This window comes from Mustela erminea, chromosome 14, assembly GCF_009829155.1.
Source record: "Mustela erminea isolate mMusErm1 chromosome 14, mMusErm1.Pri, whole genome shotgun sequence".
Taxonomy (NCBI): domain Eukaryota; kingdom Metazoa; phylum Chordata; class Mammalia; order Carnivora; family Mustelidae; genus Mustela; species Mustela erminea.
In genome coordinates, this window is record NC_045627.1 from 73736966 (window position 1) to 73756487 (window position 19522).

Below are 19522 nucleotides of genomic sequence, written 5' to 3' on the forward strand. Positions count from 1 at the left end.
CGGTTGTTAACCTGTATTTCTTCTTCTATGAACTTTATCCTCCCATCGTTTCATGCGTTGTAGTTAGGACCAAAGCTGAGCACCAGGAGAATGCCCTTGTGTGACACTTGTCTATACAGAACAGAATTAGAAAGACACAAGTACCTTTCTTCATATCAAGTGGACTCTGCCAGTCTTCCTTGGAGTTGCATGAGCTTGGGGCATTTCCTTGTATTTAAGTTGATATGAATTTTTCTGCCTAGAACTGTAGGGAGTGAGTTTTAAATGAACCCCTACAGAAAAGCCAAATGTTGGTTACGGGGTCTCATTTGGAATGACTGAAATCATGTTCTGTCATTAGCCTGGGGGTCATTCTAAGAGGTGGGCAGTCACTGGAGATGAGGACTGTGCAGTGGAGGTGGTCCTGAGCAGTTTCCACTCAACAGATGCCTGTAATGAGATGTCTGTGCCTGAGGGTTCAGTTTAATTGGTATCTTCCTCCTCCTTCTCTGCTCCCGACATCATAAGGCAAATCAATTTGGGACATTTAAATGGTGCCTTCTCTGAAGTCTCCTGCTTAGTGTTATCTCCAAGAAATGGAAGCTCCATCTTGAAGGGCTTAGGTAACTAGAAATATTTGACACTTGGCATTTCCCAGGTTCATAGAACGGAATCAAAGAGGGGAGAGGGTGAAAAGTGGTGATTGTCCCACGGTCATTGCCACCTTAGTGCAACAACACTCTGCCCAACTGGGTGTGTATATTTTTGGTTGAATGAATTCAGTCATTTTGTAGAGAACCAAAAAAGGGAAATGATTCAGTATTAAAATCTAGAAAGTTAATGTGATCATTTCATCATTTCATTGCTTTCTGACTTACCCTGAGTTAAAAACAAATGTGTCTTGCTTTTATTTTTTTTCTGAAGATTTATTTATTTGAGAGAGAGAGAGTGAGTGAGTGTGTACACATGTGGGCCCATGAGTGGAGGGAGGGGCAGAGGGAAATGGAAAGAGAGAGAATCCAGAGCAGACTCTGTGCTGACCATGGAGATGGATCTGGGGATTGATCTCTAGGACCTGAGATCATGACCTGAAATAAAATCAAGAGTTGGACGCTCAACTGACTGTGCCACCCAGGAGCCCTGTGAATGTGCCTTTCTTATTATATTTATGCTGCAAAAAGCGACCCAGACATTTGCTGTCTGTGTGGTCAAACCAAGGTCTGAGAGGAGAATTAACTGGTCTGGTTCAGAAGAGAAGTTGAACTACTGGTTTTTATTTTTCTTTGCAATGCATTTTCCTGTACTCCCAGACTCTATGACCACCCCCCCCACACACACCCCGCCGGCAGAAGGAGACATCCTTTGAATGGGTTTTTCATCTTGGGATCTCATTTCCTTATCATTTGTCACCTAGTCCCCTTATGAGTAGGACATTGTGTATCTGAGGTGGATGGCCAGGTTGGGGGTAAAATCTGTAACTTGGGAGCATTTCCCTCTTTGTGAGCCCAATAAGCCCGTGCAGCTCCCAGATGTTTTTTTTTGTTTTGTTTTTTTTTTTTTTAGTTTCACATGCTAGCCATTCTGCTAGCTCAGGTACAGTCACTGTCTCTTTTGGACCCCAGCCCATGGCTGTGTATTTTGGGGCTCTATAGAGCTTCCATCTGATTCTAGTTTAGATTGGTACCCCACACTAAAAGAAGCTGAGATGGAATTTACCAGTAAGAAGTTCTAGGAAGAGGAGCCCCATAAAGAGCTCAGATGATGGGGGCAGGTCAAAACAAAAAACAAACAAACAAACAAAATCTGTGTTCTTCCAGCTAGAACTGCCATGTGTGTGGGTTGGTTTCTTATGGGATAGAGTGTAGATTAGTAGATTAAAGCAAACAGCACAGCTGAAAACAAAATACTAAAAACTATAAAAGCCCTACATTATCCTTGTAAGCAGGGAATGACTTTGCAAACAAACATACACTCATTGAACAAATGCTCTTTTGAGTGTCTTTATCTGCCCACTGGCAGTTATGCCAGACTAAGAACAGAGAGGCAAGATGGTGGCATGTGTTTTGTTTGGGCTTGGCCTGGGAACCACAGAATTAAGGTAAGAGCTTCAAGAATAGGATAGGCAGAGGAGACACCTGGGTAGTTTGATGGTACAGATGGAGCAGAATTCTAGGTAGAAGGTACATATATTAGTTTCCTATGGTGTGACAAATTGCTGGCACAAATTGCCACAAACTTAGTGTTTTTTAATTCTCTTTCAGCTTGGGAAGTCAGAAGTTCTAAAATGGGTCAAGAGGGCTGCATTCCTTCTGGATGCTTTAGGGAAGAATCAGTTTCCTTGCCTTTCTCAGCTTTCAGAAGCTGTTTGCATTCCTTGGCACATGGCCCATCTTCCATCTTCAAAGCCAGCAGCATCATACCTTCTAATCTCTCTCCGTGTCCCTCTGCTTCCCTTACATAGCTATCTGCTTTATAAGGACCCTTGTGACTGCATTGAGTTGAACCGGACAATCCAGGATCAAGTTCCATCTCAGGATCCTTGATCACATTGACAATGTCCCTTTTGCCATATCAGGAACATATTCCCATGTTCTGTGGATTAGTGTATAGTCATCTTTAGGGGGGCATCATTCAAGCTACTGTAACGTAATAAGGAAATGGGATATTTGGGACATGAAAGATGATCTTTTAGTTATTTGTCTTTGGGGTAGAAGCAGGGAGAAGCAGATAGTGACTCCTCTCATGGTCCCTCTTCGTGTCTTTCCCCAGCCCCAAAACAGAACACACATGCTTGTTTCCAATAAGATTGCAGAGAAGAGATTTGTATGGGAAGGGGTGAAAGACAGGAATGACCACTGATTTACAGTTCTTCTTTTTGGAAATGTCTCCAGTCAGTGAAAGTGCCGTTTTTGGCAGGTCCACCATAAGCTCCAAATTATTATAGAGGAAGGTAGCAGGCTGACTGAAGAAATATGGGCATTTCCTTCACAGGATTACCTTTGGTCTTGCTGTGCAAGGCTTGGAATACAGTCATTCAGGTCTCCTGCCATCAGGTCTATGAGGTTCCTCCTGTCACACACATACCCAAACACGCACCCCTGTGTACACACTCACATTTATACACATACACATGCTGTTGCTTTTTTTCTAGATATATATTTTTAATTAATAGGCTATCTTTTTAAAGATTTTATTTGTTTATTTGGATAGCAAGAGACAGCACACCAGAAGGGGCAGTAGGAGAGGAAGAAGCAGGTTTCCTGCTGAGTAGGGAACATGATGCGGGGCTTGATCCCAGGACCCTGGGATCATGACCTGAGCTGAAGGCAGACGCCTAATGACTGAGCCACCCCTTAATAGACTATTAAGGCACCCCTTAATAGACTATTTTTAAAGTGCTTCTGAGTTTACAAAAAAATGAATGGAAAGTACAGAGAGTTCCAACATACTCCCTGCTGCCCCTTCCCTCAACTTCCCCTCTGTTGACATATGCATTGGTATAGTACATTTGTTAAAATTAATAAGCCAATATTGATATTATTAACTAATCCTAATTTACATTAGGACTCACTCTTCCTGTTAGACAGTCTGTGGAGTTTTCCCAAGTGTATAATGGCATGTATCCACCGTTAGAGTATCATTCAGAATAGTTTTATTGCTGTAAGCATCCCCCATACTTATGCCTATCATTTAAAAAATTTCCTTTTCTGTGAATTTAAGTAGAATCTTGGATGCTTTTGCACTAATCAATGTGTGGCTTCCCACAAACCCTACGGCCCAGTGTTCTTGGGTGCACTATAACTTGTCATGATCTCAGATGGGAGTAGCTTATAGTAGAAGCTTTGCTCTGGAGCCAGTGGTAGGCCAGAGTCAACCTATCAGGACCCATGAGACTCCATTGTATGCATCTCTAACTGAACTCAGTGAGATCCAGTAGATAACTTGAAGTCAACTGTGGTGGAAGTATTTACACCATGGAAATCAGCAAATGTTGCATATCCGGTCCCTCCCTTCCACACCCTCCACCCTTCATCCTGAACCAGTTACTAAACATTGATCAGTACACCACTTCCTGTATTTCTTCCTTTGCCCTCTTTTCATGTCTGTGGGATGGCAAAGCGAAAGCATTTATCTAGGATCTAGAGATAGAAGCCATAGGTTGGGCATGGCTGGTTCACTTTAGTGGCTTATGTCCTTGATAACTTTGCAGGGCGAGTTAAGTAAGCCCAGACTGCTCAACTGTGGACTTACACAAGAGAGAGATAATTCACAGTAGCTCTTATGAGCTACTGTATTGTGGGATCTTTTTGATATAGCAGCTTATCTTATATTCAATCAATACAACCAGTTTACTTCTTGCCTCTCTATTCTTGCTCAAAATTTCTCACCTACTCCCACCCCAGATTTAAAATGAGAATATGCATCTTAGATGCATCCATTCTGACCCTCTATAGTCCATTTTGCAAATAAAAGCCAGAGTGAACTTTTATCAGATCATGCCATTTCTCTCACTTAAAATCCTTCCAGTGACTTCCCTTTGGACTTAGACTAGAACCCAGAGAATGTTGGGCTTAGACTAGAACTCTATACCATGACCTAGTCCCTCTCCATTCCACCAGTCTCCTCTTATGTCTTTCTCCCTCTCATTTACCGGGTTCCAGTCATGCTGGTCTGCCTTCTATCCTTGGAACATGCCAAAATTGCCCACCTATGGCACCTGTGCACACCATTGCCCCTGCTAGGAGTGATGGCTGACTCTCAGTCATTTACTTCTCAGTTCTTGGATGTCTTCCCCTCGAACTGCTTTTTATTTTCATACCTCATTTTATTTCTTTATAGTACCATATAAAATTTGTCACACCTGAAAGGGTCTCGTTTGTTGATTGGCTTGCTTGTTTAGAATCTGCCTCTCTCCATTTAGAATGTAAGATCCATGAAGGTAGGCAGCCATCTGTTTTGTTCACTTTTAGGTCCCATGAATGTGCTGATGTACAATCACCGTGGATGCTTTATAAATATTTATCAAGTGAACACATCATGTATTTATCCAACAGAGCAACAGCAGCCTTGTGTCTGTCCTCAGAGAGCTTACCGTCCATCTGCTGATGCCCTTGTAGCCAGGCTGCCAGCCAAGTTAGAGCCATTGCACATGGCGCATTCTGGGACACAGTCTGCAGGGACAAGCTCCTCTTTAGAAATCGAGAATTAATTACAATACCAAAGCAACCCAATGCATTTATGCAAATTAATTGAGTTTAACTTAATTTCCAACTAGACTGTAGTCCTTCTTTTCCCCCTTTGGGGATTTTCCACTTCATAAGGTAAAACAGAAAACATTGTTCAGATTTTCATCAAGAAGTTTGTTAGCAACCAGAGCTCATTCTGTGGTTACTGATGGCAGGGTAGGGAGGGAAAGGAGGACAGTGACGTTTCTGAGCCAATATCTAGTCTAACTCTGTTGCCTTTTTGATCTTTCCTGGTATTGCTGAAGAGGTCTTCTTGTTTTCATCAGCTAGAGGGGAGCTAGCTGATCAGTCAGAATGTGGGACTGTGGGCAGCTGTTTCACAGAAAACTTCCATTCCATCTCTTCCATCTCAAAATGCCATTGAGATTTAGAGGCCTGAACCTTGGAAAGAGTGAAACGTCTTTAGAAATATTTGCACTGTCTCTATTACTGCTGGTCTCTGGCACTCTGGTCTCAGATGCACAGGGAAACCTCCCCTTGTCCTGACACCATGATGCCTTTTCCATTAGACTGCAGATCCCCACACAGTGTGCAGAGAAGTGGTTTCTTGCTGCATTGACTCCTCTAAAGAAAGGGAAAATTGCCTGAGCCCTCTCTCAAGCTGTCAGTGCTGGAGAACAGTGCTGGAGGGATGGATTTGCCAAATGGCTGTCAGAGACTAGGCTGGGGACAGTGTCAGCAGGGAGCCCAAGTTGCCTTTGGGGACATGATCTTTTCTCCTGCATATCGCTTCCTGTTTCCTTTGTTCTGAACCAATGACGCAGATCTCAAGTCAAATGTCAGTGAACAGGTAAGTTACTCACCAGCTGGTTCTTCCAGTAATTGGTAGGAATGAGCAAGACCTCTCTTTTAAGGACCTTCCTGAACCTACTGTGGAAATGGGGGTGGGTGTATGAAGTTTGCTTCAAGGCTAGTCTTACTTACTTACTTAGGGAGTTGCCATGAGCCAAACTGGCATTTACGTTTTTCTCCTTTATTACCATAAAATAGTTCCTCAACATAGACCTGTTTCTCTCACTGGCAAACCTGTCACAATGGCTCTCATGAAAAGGGAACAGGGACTTGGAGAGCCCACTAATTTGATACTTTGAAGGAAGTGCTCTAACTTTAGATATTCATGTTTGTGATTTATGCTATTGTTGGCAATGAGAAATGGTAATTGAAAATAATAACGCAACAGAGCTTCATAAGTATGTCTCTACTTGCATCAGAAATCTCACTTGCTCCCACTATTCCAAGTTGAGGATGGCAAGTCCTTATAGTACAAGGGTTTCAGGTCCTCTGCCACAGTAGACATTGCCGAATGGTTCCAGCATTCTGTCTTATTGAGCTGAAATGCAACAGGAGAATCCTTTTGGATACTGTGTTCTCAGCAGCCACTATAACTGATCAGAAATGTTATGCAAAATAACACTCATTGGCCAGTCCTGTTCTATGGTAATAAGATCCACGGTATGCCCGTGAGTGCAGGTGCCACTTGGAATGGCCTCAAGAGAAATACTTTCATGTTTTTAATTCCATTCCAGACTCATCTTTTGGCAAAAACAGTTTCCTGCCCAAAATAAATCAGCTTTCCTGTTTTCCACTGTTATCAATATTTCTGTTTGCTTTCACTTGCGTGTGGATCAAAGAGAAATCTTTTGCCTTTAAAAGTCAAGCCTTGATTAAAAAATGAGTCCTCCCAGGGGTGCCTAGGTAGCTCAGTTGGTTGAGTGTCCGACTCTTGGTTTTGGCTCAGGTCATGATCCCAGGCTCCTTGGATGGGTCCCCGAACTGGGCTCTGTGTTCACTGGGGAGTCTGCTTGGGAGTCTCTCCCTCCCTTTCTTTCCCTCTGCCCCTCCCCCCACTTGTGTGTTCTCTCTCTTTAAAAATAAATAAATAAATCTTAAAAAAAGTAAAAAGAAAGAAAGGAGTTCTCCCAAAGACAAGTACATTGGAAGTTGGGTCTGGTCCTAACTTCGTAACGAATCTGTGGTACACAGATCTGTCCTTGAGCTATTTTCTATAATGTTCTCACTGCAGTGTCCCATGACTGATCTTCTTATTTCAGAGAATTGTGTGAGTTTTGCAGCAAATTACAAGGAAGGTCTGGTTCCTAAAATCAGCTGAAGGCCAATTAAGGTTTCTTGGGGCCCTTTCCTTCAGCTACAATGTTATCATAAATGACTCTCCAGTGCAGGAGAGGGTTGACATTTTGTAAGCTAATACTATATTTTGGGAGTGATTAAAATCTTCATCTCGATCACCTGCCTGACCAACTGCCAGTAGCCACAAAACAAAAGGATTACGGTCAATTCATATCCATTAGGAAAATGACTTGAAACACTATTGGTTTAACCTCAGTGGGGCTTAATCTGATTTCAGGAAGAAAGAAGAGATGTACAATTAAAGGAGAGAGGAAAGCCAGAAAAGAAAATCAAATGAGAATTTTCTCCAAAGCCCAAGGCCTTTTTGGTTTGTTCATTTCCATAAGGATTTATTAAGGACCTGTCTAGTTCTTCCTACTATGGTAGACCCTGAAAGGGAAGAAAAAGAAAACACTAGCAATGCCTGTCCTTGGAATCTGCAGTGTGGCAGGCAAGAAATACTGCATACTGAGAAGGTAGCTAGAGGATTAGTGGATTCAAGTTAGTGGGAATTTAAAAAAAATTTTTTTAAAGATTTTATTTATTTATTTTCCAGAGATATCGAGAGCAAGTAGGTAGAGCAACAGGCAGAGGTAGAGGGGAGAAGCAGGCTCCCTGCTGAGCAGAGAGCCCGATGTGGGACTCGATCCCAGGACCCTGGGATCATGACCTGAGCTGAAGGCAGACTTTTAACTGACTGAGCCACCCAGGTCCCCCCAGAATTTTAAAATTATTTTTTAGGTGCCTGACACTATTAGAGAAAGAAAAGAAGAAAAGTGAAAAGTGATAGTTGAATGACACTTAATATGAGCTTTACATTAAGTTTTACATATATTAACTCAGCCTTCATAAAAATCCTACATACCATTGCTATTCCCATTCTACAGATAAGGAAGCTGAGCTCCAGAGAAGTAAAGAAGCTCACCTGAGGTCCCATCATCCACAAGAGGAGGAGTTGGGATTTGCACAGAGGTCTTCTGGTACTGGAATCTGAGGTTTTGACCATTATTCTATGCTGCCTGCCGAGGTAATGGGGTATTCCTGACCTTGAGACTTTTCATTCTCCCTGGGAAGATGAGGTCTGAGTGTGGGAATAATTAAGCTAGAGGCAGAGGGTGAAACAATAGAGGTAGGGAATAGAGTGGTGACTTCAGAAGAACGGGTATCCTAAGTGAACTCTGGACATGGATGTGTGTATGTGGTGGGAGGCTCTGCACAGAGAGGTAGAGAGGGTTCTGACCCAGGAAAAGAGCAGGAGCAGAGGGGACTGAATGAATGGCTCCAATTTGCAGTTAAGTGTGTGCAGCCACCCAAGAAGAGAAATCATTAAATCAAAAGCTATCTTCTCATTGGGACAGGGGTTTATGGCACTGCAGATGGAACAAGAATGTGGGCTCTGACAAAGTAGGTTTAAAGTTTGATTGTGTCATATGCTCCTCATGTGACCTTGAGAAGGTCATCCAACCTCTATCAGCCAGTTTCCCCAAATGCAAAATAGGAAGAGTGGCTATAGAAGCATTGGGAGAATCTTGTACCTTGTGAAAGAGTTCATTTATTTATTTCTTCAAAAATAATCGTTGAGTATCAATTACATGCCCTGTGCTATGCTAGATGTTGGGACACTGAACAAGACAAACATGAGAGCTGCCTTCTTAGAGCTTGTATTCTAACCAGGGTGGCAACCTAATAAATAAGAAGACAAGTAATATTAGAGTATGAGAGAGATTTGGAAGAGAACACAGGGTTGGGGCCAAGTGGAATTAATGGCCTTTACTGTGCCAAGAACAGTGTTTGTCAGGTAGGAAGCCATCAATGCATGGGAGCTTTCAGTCAACATATCAGGTAGAGCCATCTTGAAATTCAACATATGAGAGGAAGCCAAGGTGTCGGATACTCTTCACAACACACCAGGCATTTCTCCTTTCCCCTCATTTATAGACCTCCATTTAATCCAAGATTCATCTTCCAGCATGGAGAAGTGTCCCAGCCAGGCATGGCAATCCTGCTCACTTTGCCAGGGATTATTGTGGCTGAGATGTGATGGGACTTTTGGGTAGCTTCCTTGCTCTAAAAACAATCAACCAAACAAAGCACATAGAGGACACAAGCTGTAGTCTCTCCTCTGGACACTTGCATGTAAAGGTTGAAAATGCAGTAGTCTTCCTGGGGCCATGAAGGACATGGACCTGGAGGGCAAGCCAGCATGTTGGGTGGGGCAGAGAAGAAAAGGCAAGAAATACACATTCATGATCCTTGTTGGGACACAGAATTGGTCATGTTGGAGCCACCCCACCACACATTTCCTAGGTGAGATAATGAATGTGGTACTTATTTTTCAAGCTGTTTGGGGTCGGATTTTCTGTTATGGGGAACCATCACTGACCCAAGAAAATGATGGCTTATCACTTATCACAGCATGGCAACCACAAGAGATCATAGGGCCAGGGTTCTTGTTCTTCCTAAGAGTGTTGATAATAGGTGAGGAAGAGAGATTCTGTGACTGATGTGTGACTTTGGAAGATCCAACCCCAGATTTTCCAGCACAATCCTCAGAGTCAAGTAGGGAGGTCCTGTTTCTTTCCAAGGATTGCCAGTCTTTCCTGAGAACTCTGCTTCTCGAATGTGAGGATGCGTGCCCCCAGGAACCCCCACAGGTGAGGTGCAGGGGGTATAAGAAACTCAAGGTGGATGTGCTGCATCTCCAAGGAACTACCATTTTTTACCAAAATGTGAGAAGAAACTCTGGGATGCAACTTCATGAGGATGAGGGCTGCCATGTGTGTATGTTCACTGCTTTCCCAAGGTACCCAGAACGGTTCCCAGCACAGAACAGGGGCTCAACAGATATTTGTGGAATTATTAAATAAGTGAATTGAAACAAACATGGATATATTTTAGAATTACACAAACACAGCATGAATTTTAAAATCCAAACTGGTAAACAATCCTGGGAGCGCACCTTTATGTTTTCTACCACTAGTGACATTTGCTGGAAATGTTTAAGCCGCTGCCTCTTAGGAATATCCGACTTGACTTTAATTTGAGCCTTAGCATATTTCATGAAGACCTCTCCTTAGTGCTCTTTCTGGTGCGTGCTTCTGTGCAGACACCCCTAGTCCTCCAGGCCAGCCGAAGCTCCAAATGAGAGAGAACACCCTAGCATTTGCTTCCAGACTCCTTGACCCTGAGCCGTATCAACCTCCTCAGTCTGAGACAACCAGAAGGAAATCGGATCTTGAATGGCACAGTTCGGCGGCCTTTTTTTGTGTGATTTTTCTCACTTGATCTGGCCTCTTTTTGCTTAGAGCAACCTCTCTATCCCGCAAAGCTTGCCTGAAAACCCATTTAGCTTTTCCCACTTCTCTAGGCCCCAGTGAGTGGACTTTCATGTCTCATAATCTGCACAGGATAGTCTCTTATTTATCAAATGGCAGCACAGGACAAAGCCAGGCAGAGCCCACATCCTGTTTCTCCAACAGGGCATACGCTCTATGAGACAGAGGCGAAGTCTTCTGCTGTTTTGTATTTCCTGTGGTAATGTCTCTGGGTCAAGTCCTGGTCATGTTCCTAAAGCTTTTTGAGCCTCAGTGTCTCCGGATGTAAAATGCACATCATACTAGTAGTGCTTTCATAAGGGTAGCATAAATCTTAAAGAGATAAAAAGTTTAAAGAGTCTCTACAATCCCAAGTACCAGTTCAAATTCAGAGATTTCTCTACTGTCATTAGCACATGGTCGGTGCCCCCTTCTTGTTAGAGGGTTTATTGAATGCCACACTCTTTGATAGAGGAGAACAGACGGACTCTTCTTGCCTTACCTAGATGGCAGCACTCTTGCTGTATTCGAAACCTGGAATTTCTCAGATCCTGCTCTGAAACTGCTATGGAGGAGAGATGTGGTTTCAAGGGACAGAAATGCAGGGGAAGCTGGGCCAGCCTCCACTCTCCAAAGGTCGTCATCAGCCCCAAGACTGACAAGGCCACAGGACAAGAAGGAGACAAAGTGTCGAGTTGCCAGAGGCTATTGAGGGTGGCAAGGTCTGCACCATGAGCAGTGTCCTCTGGAAGGTGGGGTTACCAGAGCCCAGAGTCCTCAGAGAGTCACACAGTGAAGAAGTCTGAGAATCAGCAGCCCGTGGGGAGCCTGGGTGGCTCAGTCGTTAAGTGTCTGCCTTTGGCTCAGGTCCTAATCCTAGGGTCCTGGGATCGAGCACCCCATTGGGCTCCCTGTTCAGTGGGGAGCCTGCTTCTCCCTCTCCCACTCTCCCTACTTGTGTTCTCTCTTGCGTGGTCTCTCTCTCAATCTGTTGAATAAAAAAATTTTTTTAAAAATCATAAAAAAAAAGAAAAAAGAATCAGCAGCCCTTTGGGGGAAAGTGACTGATCCACAGAAGCCAATCCCTCCGCTTTGGTCATTGTTATCAGCCTCACTGTAAGACGGCCACAGGAAGGATCAGCCAGGAGGCTCGTGCTCACTCTGATTCCCCTGTCTCTGCTGAGATGGAAACCAAACTCCTGAAATACCAACAGCCAAAAACTACTGACCCTGTTCACCTCTCTAGCCAGAGTCCTGGGCCAGTGGTGACACCCAGGCTTTGCCCGCTGCAGAAGCTGAGCCTCCCTAGAGGACCAGGGTGGTTAATGGACTGTAGGTCATGTTGGGTGATTCTTTAAAGGCCATTGGTGCCACATCCTCCTTGTCCAGATGGAGTAACTGAAGCCACAGAGGGAAAGGGTCTTGAACAGATCACATGGCCCGCTGGCATTAACTGTGGTCTTGAGTCTCCATCGTATGCGCTTTCCAACCCTAAATGTCGTTAGGAGTCCACTTCTGCTCTGAAGACAGAGAATGGCCTCTGACAATAAATGCTGATATTAAAAAACCAACCCAAGAAAAACAGAATGCCTCAGCAAGTCTTTGGCCTGGGTCCAGAGACCTCCTGGACTGGGATGGGTTGACTGGCTTAACTCTTCTTACCCTCCCATCCTGAGCTCTTTGAGTACTTTTTTCTTTTTAATCAACTATGAGGTATGTAAGTCTACACATTTGATCCTCTCCTGTGATGTGGTTTTCACAAGAACATGGGCCAGTAGGAGGTTCACATGGCGCGTTTCATCAATATTACGGATAACGGTGAGAGTATGAAAGGTTGCAGGCGTGCTGACTGCATCAGCTGCCGTTCGAGGTCCCTTGCACGTATGAACTCATTTAATCCTCACAACTCCTATCAAATCAGTTTATAAATGAGAAATCTGGGACAGAGGAAGGCTAACTAGCCAAGATCACCTAGTTTGAAAATGATCGATGTGGGATTTGAGGATAGCAAGTCTGGATCCCAAGTCATGATGTGTTGCTGTCCTGATTACAATGAGTGGCACTTTAGAACAAGGCTGTACTGTAATTAAAAAAAAAAAAAAAAGAAAAGAAAAGAAAAAAAGAAAATTATTGATTACAGATTCTGTCTCCCTGTGCTCAGGGGCTAGAGTTGAAATGGGCTCAGGAAGGCAGTATCTTCCCCACTCCATCTCCCCTGCTTCTCCCGAAGTGCAGTGGTCATTAAAACCCTGTCTTCCCTGCCCCCACCCCTTTCCCCCCCAGGTAATTGTCTGCTTCAGCACTCTCAGAGACTCTCCTGCAAAGGCAGACGAGGGCACGACTAGCCTGAGTTTTTTATATTCCCTGGGGACAAAATTTATAGATTCTTCATCTTGCAGTGAAAAACAGCCATTTGATCTCTCTCAGCTTCATATGAATCTTGTGAACTGGTCTTTGGAAGCCACTTGCATGATAGGAAAGGGGGCTCACTCCTCTTCCCCAGGGGAGGGGTCAGAAGCCAGGACTAATTCATCATGGCCCCCACCCCTGCTCACACACACACACACACACACACACACACACACACACCCCAACCCTCTACTCTGCCAGTGGAACATTTGTGTTGCCTCTGAATTATGTGTCTTTGATTAATTTCTAAGGAAAATGATCAGCTTTGCCAGAGCCTATGTTGTGTTTTCTCTAAATCAGGGCAAATAACATTACTTCTGCAAATGTTGCCATTAGAATAGATTTATATTTACCTAGAGAGGCTGCTCCTGAGAGAGATGCAGGGAGAAGTTTATGCTACAGACAGAATAATCTGCCTTGCCGAAATGTGATTTGCTGCAGAGGGCTGTTGGGGGTTTGGATAAATGAGAAAGATAAACACGATGGCTGCTGGTGGTTTTCAGTAACACGATTACCCCTGGGGAATAGATCTCTCTCCCTCTTTCTGTGTCTCTCATCTTCTCTGCTTGTGAATGGACCCCAAACAAAAATTTTCCAAAACGAAAGCTTGAGCTGGTAAGGCCATGACAAATGCCCACGCCCACAGCCACACGGCTGCGCATGCCCACGGTCACGCCCACACGACTGCGCATACCCACGGTCACACGTGCACACACATGCACCCAGTGGCTGTTGGACTTAAGCTTGGGCAGCCTGCTGGGCAGAGAGACCTTTTTTCTCACCAAGGTCCTCTTTCCTCCACCACCAGGTGGAGCATATTGGGCCCTGGGGAAACTACCAATATACTGGCAGGAAGCAATTTGTCCCACAAGATGAAGCTGTGAAATTCAGACAAAGCAAAAGCCAATTGAGCTATAAAGCCCTGGAGTGCGCAGAGTTTCACTTCCATGGTTTCAGGCGATGGAATGAAAGCCTTCCGTGGGTGTAGTTGGCTTTGCATTGCCCCTGCGTGTTTTGCAACTCAGAATCAGAACTGGGTTGTGGCGCCGTGAGTTCTAGATTCAAGCTCGGTCCCCTGTCTCACCTCTGTGGCGCTCTCAGGCATGGGCGAGGTGGTTCTGGGTCTCTGAGGTGGAATCAGATACAGTCTCTGTCTCAAGTAGCATCAGAGCATGACCCCGGCGAAACTGAATAGAAGCTCAGAAAGTAAGAGGTACCAAGTGAGAGGCCCAGGGAAGCTGATGAGATGGGAAGACCCACCTCTGCCTGGGGCAGGAGGGGAGAGTGCTCATCTAACCTTTGAGTTGCTCATAGACAGGTTGGGAGACTTGGACAGAAGGTGAGGGAGGCAGGGAGGGCACTTGGGGCAGAGAGCGCAGAGTGCCCCCAGACTGATCGGAAGCCCCTTTCCAGGTAACAAACACTCTTGCCAAGTACGGAAATAAGGGCTCTGTGCTCAGAACAGGGCACCAAAGTGGAGGGTTCTGGAAGGATGCCTGGGGAAGGAATCATGTCTTCCTTCTCCCTCCCTGCTGCCTTTGCCGAAACTCTTCTTTCTTTCCATCTCCATCTGTTCAAATTGTACTCATCCTCCAAGATACAACTCAAATGCAAATTTCATGGCAAATTCCTCCTTAATGTTCCCAGCCAGAAGCAACAATTCCTTCTCTGGAACCTTGAAATCTTCTGGGATGTTGATGGGATTCTCCTGTAAACAGTGGAAACCCCCAAATGATTAGCTGTGCCCTAGCTCCCAGTTTGTTATGATCTCTGTGTGTCGATTCCTGTAAAAAGTTCTTATTATGGATCTTAAGTCAACTGCCAAACTGGGACTCAGTAAAGCATAAAATGTGTAAAACAGAAGACTCAGGGGTCAAACACTGGAGCTCTGACCTTTGAGTCAGCTCATTGAAAATGTGGTCAGCCGAGTGAGAGCATGAAAGCACTGTCCCAGCTCTTCTGATCAGGGTTCTGGGAAGGGACCCATCCATCCTCGGTCTCCAGGCCCTCCAGGAAGGCATCAAGAACAGGAGGTACTACCACTTGGGAAATGGGAAGTGAGAAGTCCTCAAGTCTCCTTGTTGATGAACCAGAAGGCCCAGCATCTGTAGCCCCATCTGGATTTTTCCAACTTGCTCAAAACCTAAATAATTATCTTCCCTTTCCCAAAACCTGGCTTCCTCTCTCTCCTCGACTCTGAAAGCTGACACCAACACCGTCCACACAATTGTGCAGTGCAAAACTAGCAGACACTCTTGGCCCCTTCTTCCCCTCACCCACCAGTCCCAGTTGGCTTTATGATTTCAAGTACATCATTCAAAACCATCTCCTTCTTTCCACCTTTCCCATCAGCACCCCAACCAAACCATAGTCATCACCCCCTCCCTAGATAAGTGCAGTGGCTCCTAACTACCCTGTGCTGTCTGGCCTCACCCATGTCCACACGTCAGCCAGTTGGATGTCAAATCTATGGCTTGTCCTTTCACTCACTGCTGCAAGCTGTCCAAGGGTTCCCTGCTGCTCAGAGAGGCCAATCCTGCAACCCAGTAGGTCGTGGCAAGGAACTGGAAACCAGTCACCTCTTCAGGCTCATCTTCCATGACTCTTTTTGTCTCTCTGAACTGCAATGTCCTGGTCTCTCTTCCTGGCATCTGTAGACTGCATTTTTCTCTGCCTGGAATGTGCTCCTAATTTTCCTTTTACCTTAGTCCTTGATTTTCAGCCTGCCTTCCTTCATCCAACAAACTAGACCATGGTCTTGCCTTATGGGATCCAAAGGGCCCTGTGCCTCTTGCTCAGGCCTGTTGTCATGGTTTATAATCAGATGATAAACAATGGCAAAAATAAATCTTTTCAATCATAAGGTGATCTTTAAGCCTCATCATGCTGTCCCTCTTTCTGGCCTCTTCCTACTTCCCCAGTCCAACTGTAGCCAATCTGGCTCCCCCCACACACCCACTGCTAGGGGTGGGGGGCTTTTCTCTTTTCTGGCCCTCCAGCTTCCCATGTTCACCTCCCCCGTACAGAACTTCTGAGGCATAATTAAAATCCCAACCTTTCTTTGGTATGTTCTGTTTTTAAATGCTATCAGGCTTCTACATTAGTTAGGATGGGCTAAGTTGTGCTGCAACAACAACTGTTGTAACTTTGTTACAACAGTAACAAAGCCACCTCAAAGTGCAGTGGCTCACACATAATAGAGTGATTTCACCTCCATGATACATACCCAGTGCAACTCAGCAGGAGGCTTTACTCCTCAAAGAAACTTAGGAACACAGGCTGACAAAGGCTTTATAACCTGAACTGTTTCTGGGGGAAAAAAGAGGATGTGGGAAGTTCATGTGTTCTTCTTGTTTCAGTCCAGAAGTGATACATGTCCCCTCTGCTCACAACCTCTTGTCCAAAATGAATCTCATGGCTCTGCCTAAACGCAAAGGGCCAAGGAGGTGTGGGCAGCATCTGTGTATTCCACGAGCAGCAAATGCTTCCACCAAGGCAAGTATAACATTAGTATGTACTCAAGTCCCAATAAAGAACTGCTCCTAGTACACTGCAGAACTAATTGATTTTCTTTCTATTCTGAACACAAACAATATTTTATGCCTGGAGATCTTATTAATTGATTAAAGGCCAGACTTTGGTCTTGCCTCGATATTAGCTCTGAATTATGTTTGTCTTGTTTTCCTTGCCAGAAGACAAATGCTTTTGAAGCAGGGACCCTTTCCAATATTAACAAATAACTTCCTCAAGCAGCAGGGATAAAGGAAAGAGCTCTGGTGTGAGCGGAGCTGTACCTCTGGCAATTTACATGATGTTAGGCTAATTATTTAACCTCTGAAGACAGAATAGCCTTGACTTTCAGAGCAAGAGTACAGGACTTCCTTTTCTTTCTTTCTTTCTTTCTTTCTTTCTTTCTTTCTTTCTTTCTTTCTTTCTTTCAAGATTTTATTTATTTATTTGACAGATAGAGATCACAAGTAGGCAGAGAAAAGAGAGAGAGAGGAAGAAGCAGGCCCCCTACTGAGCAAAGAGCCTGATGCGGGGCTTGATCCCAGGACCCAGGTGCCTCAGGGGTACAGGACTTCCTATGTTTAAATACCAACTTCATCACCTACTCTGTGTGCAACTTTGGGAAACAACATAATCTCTCAAAACCTCAGCTTTCTCATCTGTAGAATGGAGATAATAAAGTATCTAACTTGTAGGGTTGTTGTAAAGATAATGGGTGTGGACCTCTTTGCCTGGTGCCTAGCACAGGTTGAGCACCCAATAAATGTTAGCATGGGGGCTGTTTTCTGAACCTTGGTATCCTCAACTATGAAGCAGGCATAATGAATCCTGCCATGCTTATCCCACAGCATTGTTTGGGTTCCAAATCAAAATACGCAGAAGAGAGCAGCACATTGTGAATTGCAAAATGCCACATACTGTTAGTTGTTTCTACTATTATTAGGTAACTCAGGCATAAACGAAATAAATCTCTAATGCAGGCATGGACACAGAGTAAGTGATGAGCAGGTGTTTGTTGAAATAAATTAAATATAATCATTAAGAACAGGAGGCTTTCCTAATTGCTTGGCACCCTGATATCTCCCACCCCCCGGCCCCACCCATACATTCCTGTTTGCATTTCAAGTGGAAAGTGCTCAGCACACTTCTTGGCACATGTAGGGATGTCCCTCCTGGTGGTGTGGGACATTCTCCAGGCCTAGGAAACTACCACCCTTTTGTCCCCCAGTGGTCATGCTTCTTGTCCCCCTGTCCCATGATAGTCAAACCAGTGGTCCTGCTACTTGCTTGGTTGCATCAGGATCACTGGAGAGAAACTACAGAGAGTGTCTTTGAAGGAGGAAATGACCCGTAATGTCATTTTTCACTTAAAGACAGGGCAGAGCAAATCATATTTTTCTCTGAAGTTTTTATTTTCCTGTCAATAAAAATCTTGTTAGCTGCCTGGCTGGGCAGGGTTTAACATTGGCCTGCTTATCTGGTCAATCCTGTCTCCTTTCCTTTATTAATCCTGCTTTGGTGTCGGACCGTTGACATGCAGATACAAGCACAGTCAACAATCCATTGCCATTACTTTGGTTTGGAGTCTTGTCCTCTCATTTACTTGACATCTAGCACTGATCCTACAAGGAACTGTGAGGAACTTAGAAACGATTTTGAGGTGTCTGGGGATATTCATAATGGGGAAGGATGTGGGTAGGAGTGCGTTCTCTGGAGTCAGATCTCCTAAATAAGAAGTATGTCAACATCAACTTAAGACATTTGTCTGCCTACTGCTGTTCCCAGGTTCCCCGTTCCTCTTTTTGTTAAAAAAAATGAATGTAGAGTATTTGGCACAGTTCCTGGAAAGAAGTAGGCATAAGGTTCTAGCCTTGATATCAGTTATTCAATTCACCAAGGATTAAAAACATCTGTTATGTGCCAGGGCTGTTTTGAATGCTGGGAGTGCATTGGAGAACAAAGCAAAAATCCTGGTCCTCATGGAGCTTACACAGTGAGGAAGAAGATGATGATATTGAAGATGAAGATGAAGATGGCGTCTAACGCTGGGAGCTTAGAATCTATTGGGGGAAATAAAATGACTTCCCATGTGGCCATGGCCTTACCGTGGAAGGCTTGCAGCCCAATAAATTTCCCCAGCTACACAGTGAGACCATTGAGAGTCCAAAGAAGGCTCTACTCATTTCTGTACCTCTACTTTCTGGTTTTCTGAGAGTATTAGTGAGTCTCTTGTATTAACTTTTCAACCTCATGATAAGGTGTGGCCTATCATAGGTGAGAAGGATGGCTCATGGAGGCTCCATTAAAGCAGAGAAAATATGCAGGGCATTGTAGGACAGAGTTCATTTACTCATTCATCCATTCATTCAGAAATATCTTCTGAGCACCTGCGAGGTAGCAGGAGCAGTGCCACTGAGGGTCACACCAGAGCCAGTGACACACATGAATGACTGTTTCCCTAAGGTCAGTGTGCAGCACATGATGTCTCCATTTCTAGCCTGCACCCCCTTCCTCTACACTGGGACCCCTCCCTTAGGGAGGTGGGAGAGCCTGCTCCTGCTGGAAGCATGTTGGTGAGAGAACATCCCACTGGAACACAGACCAAGGAAAACTGTTCTGTCCTCTGCCATCTGACCGGAACAGCATTAACAATGTCAGTGTCTCTAGAGAAGAAAATCAATTATGTGAATAACTGACCTGTAATTCAGTGAGAAAGATCCCACCCCAGGTCAATTCCATCTATAATCAATGTTTTGAGAGTTTGTCGCCAGTGACAAGGCAGTGTTGATATTACAGCAATTCCAGGATCAATTGGTCACCCTGACATACCGTGTCTATATCACGACCAACTCCTTATGTCATCTTGTCAGGCTCCTGCTGTGAAATACAGGATGAGGTCTCTGGGATGGAGATGACCTCCTGAGTGATGAGCATATG

General features: G+C 44.5%; 1 long non-coding RNA gene across 2 annotated transcripts in view; it reads left to right on the forward strand.

Moving 5' to 3' along the window:
• The window catches only part of LOC116573002, a 106024-nt gene that overhangs the window by 57239 nt on the left and 29263 nt on the right, over nucleotides 1-19522 (forward strand). For both annotated transcript variants that reach the window (XR_004278566.1, XR_004278564.1), the window contains exon 4: nucleotides 8240-8379. This is a non-coding gene — a long non-coding RNA (uncharacterized LOC116573002). The remainder of the gene's footprint in view (nucleotides 1-8239; nucleotides 8380-19522) is intronic.